The sequence below is a fragment of the Mustela putorius genome, unplaced genomic scaffold (assembly GCF_011764305.1).
Source record: "Mustela putorius furo isolate JIRA1106 unplaced genomic scaffold, ASM1176430v1.1 tig00003907_pilon_pilon_pilon:0A:0A:0A:0A, whole genome shotgun sequence".
In the NCBI taxonomy this organism is placed as follows: Eukaryota; Metazoa; Chordata; class Mammalia; order Carnivora; family Mustelidae; genus Mustela; species Mustela putorius.
The window spans coordinates 1271180-1286060 of record NW_025422055.1 but is presented as its reverse complement, the minus strand read 5'-3'; positions in this window follow the sequence as shown (position 1 = coordinate 1286060).

Below are 14881 nucleotides of genomic sequence, written 5' to 3'. Positions count from 1 at the left end.
CTATTTCTGGCTTTTTTTCTTCTTTTTTATCTTAGCTTTATAAATGGCTGGGGGCTCTAATATTATGAATCATTTGAACAGTTTTAATGGGACACTTCATGTTTAGAAGATGGAGCAGCACCTGAGAGACTGTGGAATCTTCTTCCCAGGAGAGGCAGTCACACTATTTGGTAGAGCTAGTATCCCGAGTGAGTCAGAACTCAGAAAACCAGAGACCAGCCCAAGGGACCTCAATTTTGAGGAATGTAACTACTCTGTTGCATTCGTTTTAAATTCAGCTGCAGTCTTGGAACAAAATGAAAATTTGGGCAGGAGTAACATTTTACAGGGAGTTCTGGTATTGTTCAAAGTGACTTTATATCAAACTGAGTTGGTTCATTTACTAGCCATGTAGCCGGAGGGGCTCCTGTGGTAGTCCAAGTGTCAGGGTCCAGAGTTGTGCACACAGTAGGGCACAAAGAGAAGGCTGCTTCCCAGGTGTTAACACTTATAATCTCAACATACACTTGCACTTTTGTGCTCAAGGGTGGTAGGGAAGCATCACACTTTCCCACTCTCTAGGGCCATGGAGTTTTCCCAGTGTAGACTGATGAATCCCAATGATATTCCCTTTGTAAGTCATCAGAAAAAGCTTACCTCAATAAAGACGGAACACCAATTTCTTACGAATTTAGCAGTAAAGGGATTGAACTCATTAAAATTGATTTAGAAAACGTTTTTTTAAATGTGATGTGTCCCATTTCTGAGCATAGTGGTGGTTGTCAATTCATTGCTAATATGTATTAATTGTAACAAAATTATTGAATTGATGAAAGGAATATCTAGATAAGTAGCATTTTGGCAGGATTAAAGAATTTTCCTGTTAATTTTACATGCTGCAGGAGAGGATTAAACAGACAATTTATATTTTTTTCTTTAAATTTAATCTTGAAATCATGGTTGCAGAAACAAAGACGTATTGAAAAAGAGAAGTGACCAGTTTTCTTCTGCTTATTTTCATATCCAGATGCCGACATTTCACTTAAAAATAGCCTTCTATAAAATAACTAATAAATAATTAAGTAGAAATTATGGTTTGCATATTCTTTTAAAATAATAATGCTGATATTAACTCTTTTTAAAATTTTAATTATTTTTAAAATTTATTTTCAGTGTTCCAGAATTCATCATTTATCCACCACACCCAGTGCTTCATGAATACATGTCCTCTTTAATAACAATCACCAGGCTCACCCAACCTCCCATCCCCCTGCCCTCCAAAACCCTCAGTTTGTTTCTCAGAGTCCACAGTCTCTCATGGTTCATCTCCCCCTCCAATTTCCTCCAACTCCCTTCTCCTCTCCACCTTCCCATGTCCTCCGTGTTATTCTCTATGCTCCACAAATAAATGAAACCATATGATAACTGACTCTCTCTACTTGACTTATTTCACTTAGCATAATCTCTTCCAGTCCCATCCATGTTGATACAAAAGTTGGGTATTCATCCTTTCTGATGGAGGCATAATACTTCAATGTATTATATAGATCATATCTTCTTTATCCATTCATCTGTTGAAGGGCATCTTTGCTCTTTCCACAGTTTGGCGACTGTGGCCATTGCTGCTATGACCATTGGGGTACAGATGGCCCTTCTTTTCACTACATCTGTATCTTTGGGGTAAATACCCAGTAGTGCAATTGCAGGGTCATAGGGAAGCTCTATTTTTAATTTCTTAAGGAATCTCCACACTGTTTTCCAAAGGGCCTGCACCAACTTGCATCCCACCAACAATGTAAGAGGGTTCCCCTTTCTCCACATCCTCTCCAACACGTGTTGTTTCCTGTCTTGATAATTTTGGCCATTCTAACTGGTGTAAGGTGGTATCTCGATGTGGTTTTGATTTGAATTTCCCTGATGGCTAATGATGATGAACACTTTTTTCATGTGTCTCTTTGCCATTTGTATGTCTTCTGATATTAACTCTTAAATCTGAATACCATGTGATCCTTCAAAGAGAAGAGATATAAGATTGAAAAAGAATAACAGTAAGAGTGAAGGGAAACAAGAAATAGTAAATACAAAAAATAAAAAAGATGGAAAGATAGAAATATATATTATGATAAATTTAGGTAATTCTTTTTTTTTTAAATTTAATTTAGTTAATTCTTAAAAAGCAATTCTTCAATCACAGTTTAAACTTTCTTCCTACATTTACCAAAATGAAATTAAGTAGGATATCTTTAGTGACCTGTAGCACTTAGCATATATTTGGTGTTCTCAACCCATCGTCTTTGCCTGTCCTCTCTACCATGTGTTTGTGTGTATACACATGCGTGCATACCTATGTGTGTACATGTGTGTTTGTGTGTCTGTTGGTAGAGAATGCTTCAATATCAATATCCATTTTTTTTTTTTTTTGCCTGTGTTAAACTCTGCCCATTCCCCAGTTATACCCCTCACCTAATCACACTAATAAAGACAACTGAGTATCATTTGTAGGCTTGGCTCCCTCTCAATATCTAAGATCAGTCCTGGATTTAGATAAGAAGAGAATCCCTTGTTCAACCTCCTGATGTTGGGGTCAATTCCACGTTAAAACACGTTAACCCCCTGGGCCTACTTAGCCATAGTGACTCCATGTTGCCTAGGTAGACATTTTGTTGTCTAGAAAAGTTCCTGCTTTTGGTTCCAGGTAACTGTTACTAAAACTCAACACCTAAAACAAGGTAACTGTTACTAAAACACACACCTAAAACAAGGCCAATTCCAGGTAACTATTACTAAAACACATACCTAAAACAAGGCCATTGGTAACCGTTACTAAAACACACAGATAGGAGACATCCAATCAGCCAAAGCCACATATGCAGATGTCTGCGATTGTGCCCTATAAAAAACTAGCCTGTAAGACCAAGGGGCGTCGCTCTCTTCGGAGGCGGCCCTGGTTGGTCAGTCTGACTTCTAATGCTTGGCATAGAATAAAGCTTTACATAACTTTCACTTTGTCTCTGCCTCATTTCCCTGGCTGGTCAGCCTAACTTCTAATGCTTGGCATAGAATAAGGCTTTGCGTAACTTTGTCTCAGTCTCGTTCCTTTGATAACGGACCCAACACTGAGACTCATAGTCAAATTACTCTGGTCACTAGTTATATGATGATTGTCAGGTAATTATAATGGTGAGTTTATTTCATTTTCTATATCTTGTGCCCATCTTTGTCTTCTCCCCTAATTTCCTGTGGCTTAATCTTAATCTTTAGTAGCCCCCAAGTACATTTAGAGATACCCTTTTGAGCATGGTTCACATGCCCATGAAACCAGCCCGGGAAGCATTCTTGATTTAAACAACCTCTACCTGCTTCTCCTCCAGTCCTTCACTTCACCAAATGGCAAATTTACCCATCCAACAGTTTAAACTAAAGACTTTTGTATCATTCTTTTTTTTTTTTAAAGATTTTTATTTATTTATTTGACACAGAGATAGATCACAAGGAGGCAGAGAGGCAGGCAGAGGGAGAGGGGGAAGCAGGCTCCCTGCTGAGCAGAGAGCCCAATGCAGGGCTTGTTCCCAGGACCCTGAGATCAAGACCTGAACCGAAGGCAGAGGCTTAACCCGCTGAGCCACCCAGGTGCCCCTTTTTGTGTTATTCTTGAAATCTTTCTTATCCTCATACTTATGGGGCCCATAATCTACAGACAGTCCCAGTTTACATTGGTGTCTCCAACAAAAATTATAGGAGTCTTCATTTTCAAGGTGTTCTGACTTGGGTAAAAAATTATATGTTCACTCAATTCCAGCTCTATGGGATATTCCATATGACACATCAGAAGTCCTATTGGCACTACCTTCAAAATGTATTCAATACCTGTTCACTTCTCCCCATTTCCAACACTCCATCATAGTCCGTGTATTATTCTCTCTTAGTTGTATCCTGGAAACAGCCTTCAATCTGGTCTTCCTGCTTTCATAATTGCTCCATTATAGTCCATTCTCCATATAGAACCAAACTTACATCACTTCTTTGCTACAACATTCCAGTAGCATCTTATCTGAGAATAAATCTTACCATCTTGTCAGGCCCTAAAAGAAAAGGCCAGAGGTGACCTTGCTTCTGCTTTTCTTTTCACACTATGTGTTAACCCTCCTCTTACCCATTTTTCCCCCCCAGCTTTAGTAGAACTCTTGCTCTCTTGTGAACACATTGAATTCAACTCTCACATTTGCAGTTTTAATCCTCTCTGACTAGAGCTCTCTCCCGAGCTCTTTGCTGAAATACAGCCTTGTTTTCATTCAGGTACTTCTCCACTCAAAAATCAACTCTTTGAGAGACTTTCCTGGCCACTATTTTTCATTTTTTAAAAAAAGATTTTATTTATTTATTTGTCAGAGAGAGAGAGACAGTGAGAGAGGGAACACAGGCAAGGGGAGTGGGAGAGGGAGAAGCAGGCTTCCCGCTGAGCAGGGAGCTTGATGAGGGGCTCAATTCCAGGACCCTGGGATCATGACCTGAGCCGAAGGCAGATCCCCAATGACTGAGCCAACTAGGTGCCCTCTGGCCACTATTTTTGAAAGTAACTGTCCTGATTCAGTTTAGTAAACAGAAATAACTGTAGGTATTTCAGTCAGAAAGGAGTTTAACCTGAAAATTAAGAGCTTACTAAATCATTAAAAGGAAAGAAAATGAAGACTCCACCCCTGGCTTTGGGTCATGCCTCTGCAGGTTCAGGAAATGGCTGATGCCAACATTACTTTCACAGCTGCTGCCACATCAACCTCACACCTAAGCAGATATTAGGTAGTGGACTCTGATGGCCAGTAGTGCACACGTTCACATCTGCTGACGTCTGCAATCAGTTGCTACCAGTGCAGGAAAATGGCCTCTCCATCCCTGAACCTTCCATATCTTATGCAAGGGCACCCCTCTGGTAAAACTTAAACTGCACTTAGCGAGCTAGCTAAAAGGGAGTCCGGGAAATGCATTCCTAATTCTTCAAATCTAGCATAACTAGAGGACATAGAACGGACAGGACTGGAGGCAGAGTACCAAGAGACTCTATTTGGCACATGCTCTTCTTGCCTTGCTTTATTTTTCTCCAGAGCCCTTATCACTACCTGAAATATTTATTTATTTGCATGTTATTCTCTGTCTTTTCTAATAGACTCTAAAGTCCAAGATGGGGACTAGAAAGATGTCTGATGGCTCAGAGAACAGACAGTGCTTGGGAAATATGGGCTGTACGTATAAATGAATAAAGAAATCAATCAATACATATCTGCTTTGGACCGATCGTCATATTCAAAATGTGAAAATAAATAGCATGTTCCATGTTGTATAGGAACTATTATCAGAGGATGATTCCATTGGATAGGAAAAGGGGAAGCCATTAAAAGTTAAATTGTAAATTGAGGAGAAACTCAATTTTAGTTTGACAATATTTTGTGGGGAATGAAAACAATCAATTAATCATACTTTTGTAACTGGAACTGGAAATCATATTACTTCTTTTAGAGAAAAGAAAGGAACGGTTCTCTGACCTTGGAAATATTCATAACTTTCTATTACTTTTTCTACCTCTCACTGCTCTCCAGAGGGGCTTGATCTAGTTTATGGGACTGTGAAAATCCTGTGTACGCTGACCTAGCATTTTTTCTTTCACTCACAGGATCTGACCACTGTCAGGCCAAATGTTAGAAGTCAGCAAGGCCAAGCTCTGACCCTGCAGGGAGGAGCCTGCAACTGTCTGACTGTTGTGACCATGCCTGCGAAGTTCAGTTCAAGTCACAGAAAATTATTTTGACTTCAGGGATGGAACTATGTTCTTCAATAACAAAGCAGGCTTTTTACACTTAGTTGTCCATCATGTCTATTGCAGCAGTCTCCAAACTTATATACACATAGGAATCACCTAAGAACTTTCAAATATACTGAGGCCTGGGTCACCTCTGGAGATGCTGATGTAATTGCTTCGCACTGCAGGCTAGAGAATTGGGATGTTTAAGAGCTCCCAGGTGATTGTAATAATCAACCAAGGTTGCATACCATTGCTTTATGGAAAGGAGTGTCTTCAAAACCCAACTGAACAGATTGAAATTGATAGGAAATTACTGTCTATCTTATGTTATGGGTTCAATTGTGTCCTCCACAAAGATATGTTGAAGTCCCAACTCCTGGTACGTATGAAGGTGACCTTATTTGGAACTAGACTCTTTGCACATGTAACCAAGTTAGGATGAGTCCACGAGGGTGGGTAATCCAGCATGACTGGTGTCTGTAAGAGAAGAGGTGCAGAAACGTGATTGCCATGTGAAGGCAGAAGCAGGTACTGGAGTTATACTGTCACAAGCCAGGCAATGCCTGGGGCTCTGGAAAACTGAGTGAGGCAAGGAAGGATCTTGCCTTAGTGCCTTTGGAGGGAGGTCTCTGGGTGGACGTCTAGGCTCTGAACTGTGAAAAAAACAGTTGTTTTCTATTGTTTTAAGCTACCCAATTTGGGCACTTTTGTTATGAAAGCTCTAAGAAACTAATACAAGTTATTTGAAAGCACTTTACCAAAGCACTTTTGAAGACTAGCACACACTTAGAGATCTCATAATTCCAAGTACAGCCTTGAAGAAGCCTGTTGGATGTTGCTAAGCTCTTCATTAACCAGAACCTTTTTGTCATCTACAGTCTGCTGTAGTTATTCCTCTGAGACTGAACTTGCAGAATCCCCCGGGGTCTCACTAATTATCATACTGCATCCCTTGCAAGAAAAATGGACACTTAGAGAAGGACTCAATTAATAATCCATACTCAAATATATACTAATTGCCTTTTCCCAAATCCATCAAAACTATTAAATTACTAATAACAGTGACCCCTATAAATCTAAGTAGTTATTTTGTATTGATATATATACTCAGATATCACTTCTATAAAATAAATCTGCCCCCCTTAGAATTTATACTATCTAGGCACATGGTTATATATGTGTCTTCCTCCTACCTACTGGGTGAATTGGACCCAAGCATCCATATGATCTAATGATAACTTGCTTAGGTTACCCTATGAAATATTTTGCATGATGAGACATAGAAAGAATTTGAATGTATTAAATTGCCTTGAGATAATATGAACTAAAGAAATAAGGACAGGAGAGAGACCATAAAAAAACCTCCATTTCTGAATTTGGCTTCCTTTATTCTAGTTCTAGACTATCTGTAACTTTTGATAGACTCTTTTAAGATAGTATAAGCCTCCATTTGAGACCAAAGACCCAAATTAGAATATTGTATGTGTGGCAAGTCATTTACTTAAATGTAATCTACTACTCAAGTTTATGCATATGCAAGTTCAGTGCCCTTGAAGATTTCAAAAAGGATATTAACTAGCTGTAGTATACCTGAGAAAATTTCTTCCTATTTCCAAAGTATATTACAGAAATCTCATGACCAAATCAAAAGTGGAATGTTGGGCCATGGGTACAATTCCAGCCACAGTGATATCTTATTGGTTTATTATTTATTTATTTATTTTATGTAATTTTTTATTTTTTATAAACATATATTTTTATCCCCAGGGGTACAGGTCTGTGAATCACCAGGTTTATTCTTTATTTTAAATTGGACATTTGTACATAAAAATATGGATTTTTGTCTTCTATTAAAAAATTAGGTCTGAGGACAATATGCTAACATTCTTATGGAAGAACAGTTTTCTGGATTAGAATAGAGGCTACCTGTTTTGCACAGTGCTTGTATTTCCCAGTTTTCTATAGTTTGTCTGAGTGTCAGTTTCCTTTTGCAATTGGTTTTGCACTATTTGTTTTATAATACAGAGGCCTGAGCTCATGTGTATCTTAGGAGTGTGGCTATGAATGTTCCAGAAACAAAAAGAAGACAGACATTTTTTGTTGTTGTTAGAGTTAAGAATATTTTTATATACTTAATATGAAGATGAAGTATGCTTGATTTTTACTGTACTCTTACTTTTTAATTACATTAAAATGTAATTTACAAAAGAATTAGGAAAGCTTGAGAAGGATTGGTGTTAATACTTGCTTATTTTTTATTTTTTAAAAGATTTTATTTATTTGTTAGAGAAAGTGAGAGAGAGAGCACATAAGCGGGGGTAGTGACAGGCAAAGGAAAAAGCAGGCTCCCTGCTGAGAGAGAAGCCCCCAAACAGGACTTGATTCCAAGACCCTGGGATCGTGACTTGAGCAGCACGCAGACACTTAACTGACTGAGCCACCCAGGCATTCCGAATACTTCTTTAAATGTATGGTTGAATTTACCAGTGAAATTATCTTGTCCTGGACTTTTCTCTGTTGGGAGATTTTTGTTTACTGATTCAGTCTCCTTATTTGTTTTTGGTCTGTTCAGATTTTCTAATTTTTTCATGGTTCAATCTTGGTAAATTGTGCATTTTTAGAAATGTATCTCTTGTCTGCAGGCAATTGTCTAAAACAGTGTTTTCCAGGGGCTGGAGTCAGTTCACAGGCCACTGCAGGGTCCCTAGCTGGAACTGAGATCTATTGGCTTAAAACCCTATGCACCTGTCTTCCTGGACACCCTGGCATGTGGTACTGCATCCCTTCCCTCCCACAAAGCCACTTTTGTCCATGGATGGATGCCAAATATTTTTTGCTGAGGGAAGAAAAAAACAAGGAATGTCTCACACTCCCATGATGCTGAAATCACCTCCTGGAGCTGTACTGAAATCATCCATTCATTTATTTTTTTTAAGATTTTATTTATTTGTTTGACAGAGAGAGAGAGAGCACAAGCAGGTAGAGTGGCAGGCAGAGGGAGAAGCAGGCTCTCCACTGAGCAGAGAGCCTGATGCAGAACTCAATCCCAGGACCCTGAAGTCATGACATGGGCTGAAGCAGACACTTCAAGACACTTCAGACCCTGACTGAACCACTCAGGTGCCCCTGAATTCATCCATTCCTTAAAGTTTAGCTTAATCTTGACTATTTACTCACCTGGTCATTGTGACCATTACAATGGAAATGTATTTGATATTAGATGAATTCTAGTTTCCCAATTATTTTTTGTATTGATTCTTATCATTTATTGTTTATTAGGAAATCAACCATTTCCTCTAGATTTAAAAATTTTTGCTAGTTACACTCCTAAACTTGTATTATTTCATTCTGTCTCAACTTTTGTGTAATAAACTTATCATATTAATGAGATTTTACTATTTTACTTATTACCTATTTATTTTCCTATTTAATTAAATTCAGTTTGATAGACATTCATAAACACTTACCTCTCTGATTTGGGTTGAATTTTTTTTCTAAATTATTATTTAAGATACATAAATATATTTTTTTCTCTCTTGATCTCATTATCAAAGACATCACAGGTTGCACATTTTTACTAGGTGTAGATTGTTCTGTCTCAATAGTTGTATTTTCCTTTTCACTTCTCCTTACATAATTTGTAAACTATACTTTGACTTCGTTCCTGGTCTAAGGATAATCTTAGCAACATATTTATGAGGTTCTTAGTAGTTATGCCATAATTTTAAAAGTATTTATTTCTAATCCTTAAGGATCCTGAACTAATAATATGTTTATCTATCATCTATCTATCTATCCATCTATCATCTCTTTATGTATCTATGTGTTCAGGTACTTAATAAAATTGTGTACATATTGAATAAACTTATATGTCTACTCAATCAAGTCAATTCATGGGATTATCTATTTGTATTTGTCTATCCTCAGGTTTTTTTTACACTAAATCAAACAAGGCTCCTTTTGTTGTGCTTTCATAAGTTTCTCCTTGTATTCATAATCATTTTGCCTTATGTATTTAGCAGGCAAGTTTTAGTGTGTGTAAGTTTCTGACTACTGTAATTTCATACATTGTGTCTTTTGTGGCTAATTCTGTTTTTTTTTCTTTTAGTATTTTTCTATTATAGCTTAAATTTTACTCGACCTCAGATTGACACCCCCTAGTTCCTTTTTGCATGTTCATTTGTCTGATTCTTTTGGCCCATCACTTTATTTTCAACCTCTCTCTAACAGTTTGTCTTTAGAGTTTCTTGAACACAGCATGTTGCTGGGGTTTATTTTTAGTCATCCCTGTAAACAGCATATTTTTGTTCAGACTCATTATGTTTACCATGATGGTGAATATACTTCTTTTTCTTCCAACTTACTTGTGGTTAGTTTTAATTTTATGCATATTTTTCTTTTTCCCTTTTCTTGTTTTCCAAATGTGAGCAAGTTTCTATTTATTTCATTTTCTTTCCTTGTTAATTTGGAAACTTAATTGTATGGTTCCATTCTATAAATGCTTATAATTCTTTTTCCTATTATAATCAAAATATATTTTAAATACTATTATTTGGCAACAAGACAACATGATTTTCATCCAAGAAGATGCACCACTAATCCATTATTTATCCTGTATTTTTGTTTTAGATTATTAATTCCCTTTAAAGAATATCTATCCTCTTTAGAAGGAGCTATTTGTATTTATTGTCACATTCTTCAAACACCTTTATCCACTTATACTTAATTTCATAAATATTAACACTGGAAATATTGTTTGTCCTAAATGTATTTCTTTTGCCTTAATGAGTAAATGCATCTCAAGTTAATACATATCTTTTTTAAATTAACATATAATGTATTATTTGTTTCAGGAGTACAGGTCTGTGATTCATCAGTCTTACACAATTCACAGCATTCACTATGGCACATACCTTCCCCAACGTCCATAACCCAAATACAGCTCTTGATTCTAAGCTTCATTCAGAAATTGGTAGACATGGGGCACCGAGTTGGCTCAATTGGTAGAATATGCAACTCTTGTTCTCAGGGTTGTGAGTTTGAAACCCATGTACCATGTGGAGCCTATTTTAAAAAAAGAGGGAAAGAAAGAAAGAAAGAAAGAAAGAAAGAAAGAAAGAAAGAAAGAAAGAAATTGGTAGATCTTATTTTTACTAACTTCTAGTGTCCAGTGCTAGAGATGAGAAAGTAGGAATTTTTTTTTTAATTTATAGTAATTTCATTTTTTTGGCCTGCAACTTTGCAATTCCTTCTAAACCCTTCTAAATGCTCAGGCATTTAATCATCTATGCAGAAATATGCATCTTTTCCTACCAGTTCTGAATGAAATTGAGTGAGAACTACAATCTGTTTTCTTTCTTCATTTCAAGGGAAAAAAAAAAGTTTAGTTACTTTTTTCTCCTCTGTTGATTCCTTTTCATTTTCCTGGAACTTTTTATGTTATGCTTTCTGGATCTTACATCCTAATCACTTACCTTTTCCATCATGATTTTTATCTCTTTATATTTTTCCACAATGCTTTGAAGGAAGACTTGAATTTTGTCGTCTGAATTATTTATCCTGGTCTCAAGAGTGACCAGAATCTTCAAATTGTCTACTAAATTGTTTGGTTGGAAAATTGTGCTATATTTTATATTTCCAAAATGTCTCTTTTGGGCTGAATCTCCGTAAGTGCTCTATTTTTGTCAAGTTATTATCTCTTTCTAGCAGCTCTAGTTTCTTGGCTCGGATTCTTTTTCTTTTGTTTGATAATGCTCTCGTTGGCTTCTGGGTCCCTTTAAACAGGCTATTATGTTTTTCTGTTGGCTCATTGTTGTCAAATCTGAAGGAGAACCCTGAGTGACAGCAGTTTTACATAATGACATAGTATCTTATCTTTGGCCTGAAAATGTAGAAGGTTTTCATCTTGAGGAAGCCTGATTCCATCCTTGTCTCCCTCACTCAGGGGTAGGGAGGGCTTGGGCAATTTATTTGGTTTCTTTTCTTTTTTTTTTTTTTTTTTTATCAAAAATATCTATGGCGCCTGGGTGGCTCAGTGAATTAAGCATGTGCTTTTGGCTCAGGTCATGATACCAGGCTCCTGGAATGGAACTCCGTGTTTGCCTCCCTTGACTGCTTCTCTCTCTCTCTCTGCCTCTCTCTCTCCCTGCTTGTGCTCTCTCTCTCTCTCATGCTGTCTCTCTCAAATAAATAAATAAAATCTTTAAAAAAAAAAATCAGTCATTCTGATGCTCCAAGGGATCCATTGGATTTCTTTTTCTTTTTTCTTTTTTTTTTTTTTTTCCATTGGCTTTCTATAGGCAAAACTTTTCTCAGGATCTGTCACTTCTTGCTTTCTATTTCTTACTCAGGAGACCCTGATCCTGGTCTAGAAACTGGCCTAGGCCAGGAGTGAAAAACCTCTGCCCACTTGTCTCTGTCACCCTCTCTACAAAATCTGAACCTGCATTCACACCTAGCTTCCCGTAGTCACTAGCATCTAGCCTAGAGGAAGCAAGCAGGTTAGAGCTGAGATGGAGAGAAAAGAGCCCTATTCATGTCACTGTGCTCAGAAATCTTCTCCCTACACTCAACCATGTCTGAAGCAACACAGTGAGCAGCTAACTATTCTATCTATCTATCTATCTATCTATCTATCTATCTATCATCTATTTATATTTGAAACACAGGAATAGGTTGAGAGAAAACCATTTCTTTTTCTCAGCTTAGAAGGAATAAAAACAATACTAATCCTCATATAGCAATTAATATTTTTCAGACTTTATTCTAAGAGCCTTGCCCATCTTTGATGTATTCTTAATAAAAACCCTGAGGAGCAGCCTCTATCAACATCCTCAGATTAATAATGAAGAAATAGAGGTTAAGTTTAGAGGTTAAGAAATAGAGGTTAAGCCCAAGGTCACATATGTGAGGGGGACATGGGTGCCAAAGCAGGATTCAAATGTTGGAAATCTGACTTCAGAACTCACACCACTCTTAGCCACTACTCTATTATACTGCTGCCAATGAGTATGTCCTTTCATGAGGAAAGGGAACTAATCCTAAGCATCTTTTGTAAAGTGATAGGTCTTTTTTGCTAAACTGAGTTGTGATTGAAGAAAAAAGAAGAATCAAGTAAGATTTAATATTCTATGTAGAGTGTTATGGCAGAACCAGCCCTTGGCAACATTAGGAAACGTTAGGATTTGTTTATGTTCAGTATTTTCCCAATTTCCTGAGATCCTACTTCATCATTCTGGGATATGGATGACAGGAATCCACCCATTTTGGACCTCTAGGCCAGCAATTGATAAACTATGGTCTATTGGCCATTTCTTTCCACTTTCTGTTTTTGTAAATGAAATTTTATAGGAACACAGACATACCCATTCACTTATTTTTTATCTCTGGCTGCTTCTGCATTACACAGTCAGAAATGAGTAAGTTGCAGTAGAGACCAAACAGCCTGCAAAGTCTAAAATATTTACTATCTGATATTTACAGAGAAAGTTTGCTGAAACACTCTGGGTTAATATATTCTTTTTAAAAATTATTCTGGGGATTTTATCTTCCTAGCATTGCAGTTCACTTAATGTGAGTCTTATTTTCCTGGACTTTTGTTCTCTGTCTTGCAATGACAGAGCTAGCTATCTAAAACTATAAACTAAAGCGCGCACACACACACACGTACATATATTTATATATATGTTGGTTTTTATGAATCTAGTCTTGGAAGATTGTGTATTTCTAGAAATGTATCATTCATATATATATTCATATATATATTCATATATATATCATTCATATATATACACACATATACATATATATGAATATTGAATATTCATATGAATATATGAATATTCATACATATATGAATATTGATGATGGCTTTTATTGGTTCCTTTTGAAATTTTTTATGAATCCAGTCTTGGAAGATTGTGTATTTCTAGAAATGTATCCTTTCCTTCTATGTTGTTCAGTTTCTTGGTATATAATTATTTATAGTATTGCCTTATGATCCTTTGTATTTTTGTGTTGTCAGCTGTAACTTTTATTTCTAATTTTATTTCTATGAGATTTCTCTCTTTTTCTTCATGAGCCTTTAGGTTTGTCAATTTTGTTTATCCATTCAAGAACCAGCTTTTAGCTTCATTAATCTTTTCTATTGTTTTTAGTCTCTATTTTATTTATTTTCACTCTGGTTTTAATTATTCCCTTTCTTCTATTAACTTGGGGAAACATTTGTTCTCCTTTTTCTAGTTTCTTTTAGTATAAAGTTAGAATATTTATTTGATTTTTTTTTTTGTTTCTTGAAGTAGGCCTGTATTCGTACAAAGCTACCAATTAGAGCTACTTTTGCTGCATCCCGAAGATTTTGGATTACTGTATTTCCGTTTTCATTTGTTTCAAGGTATTTTTTAAAATTTCCCCTTTGATTTCTTAGTTGGCTCAGAGGTTTTGCAGTCTTAAGTCATTTAATCTCCACACATTTGTGATTTGCCCAGTTCTCTTTGGGAATAATTTCTACTTTCATATTACTGTGGTCAGAAAAGATGTTTGATATGATTTCAATCTTCTTTAAATTGTCTTGTATTGAGGCCTAACATGTGATCTATACTAGAGAATATTTCATGTACACCTAAAAAGAATGTGTATTTTGCTGTTATTGTTTTGGATGGAATATTTTGGAGAAAAACTGAAAAACTGATGTTTCCTTGTTGATTTTCTATCTGGATGATTGATGGAGGTGAGGTATTAAAGGTCTGCACTATTATTGTAGTGCTGTATTTTGTATCGCTGTCAGTTTCTCCCTTTCTGTCTGTGAATATTTGCTTTATGATTTAGGTGATCCCATTTTGGGTGCATAGATGTTTATAAATGTTATATTATCTCATTAGATTGACCCCTTTATTATTATATAATGCCTTTCTTTTTCTTATTATAGTCTATCTTTTTTTTTTTAAAGATTTTATTTATTTATTTGACAGAGAGAAATTACAAGTACACTGAGAGGCAGGCAGAGAGAGAGAGAAGGAAGCAGGCTCCCTGCTGAGCAGAGAGCCCGATGCGGGACTCGATCCCAGGACCCTGAGATCATGACCTGAGCTGAAGGCAGCGGCTTAACCC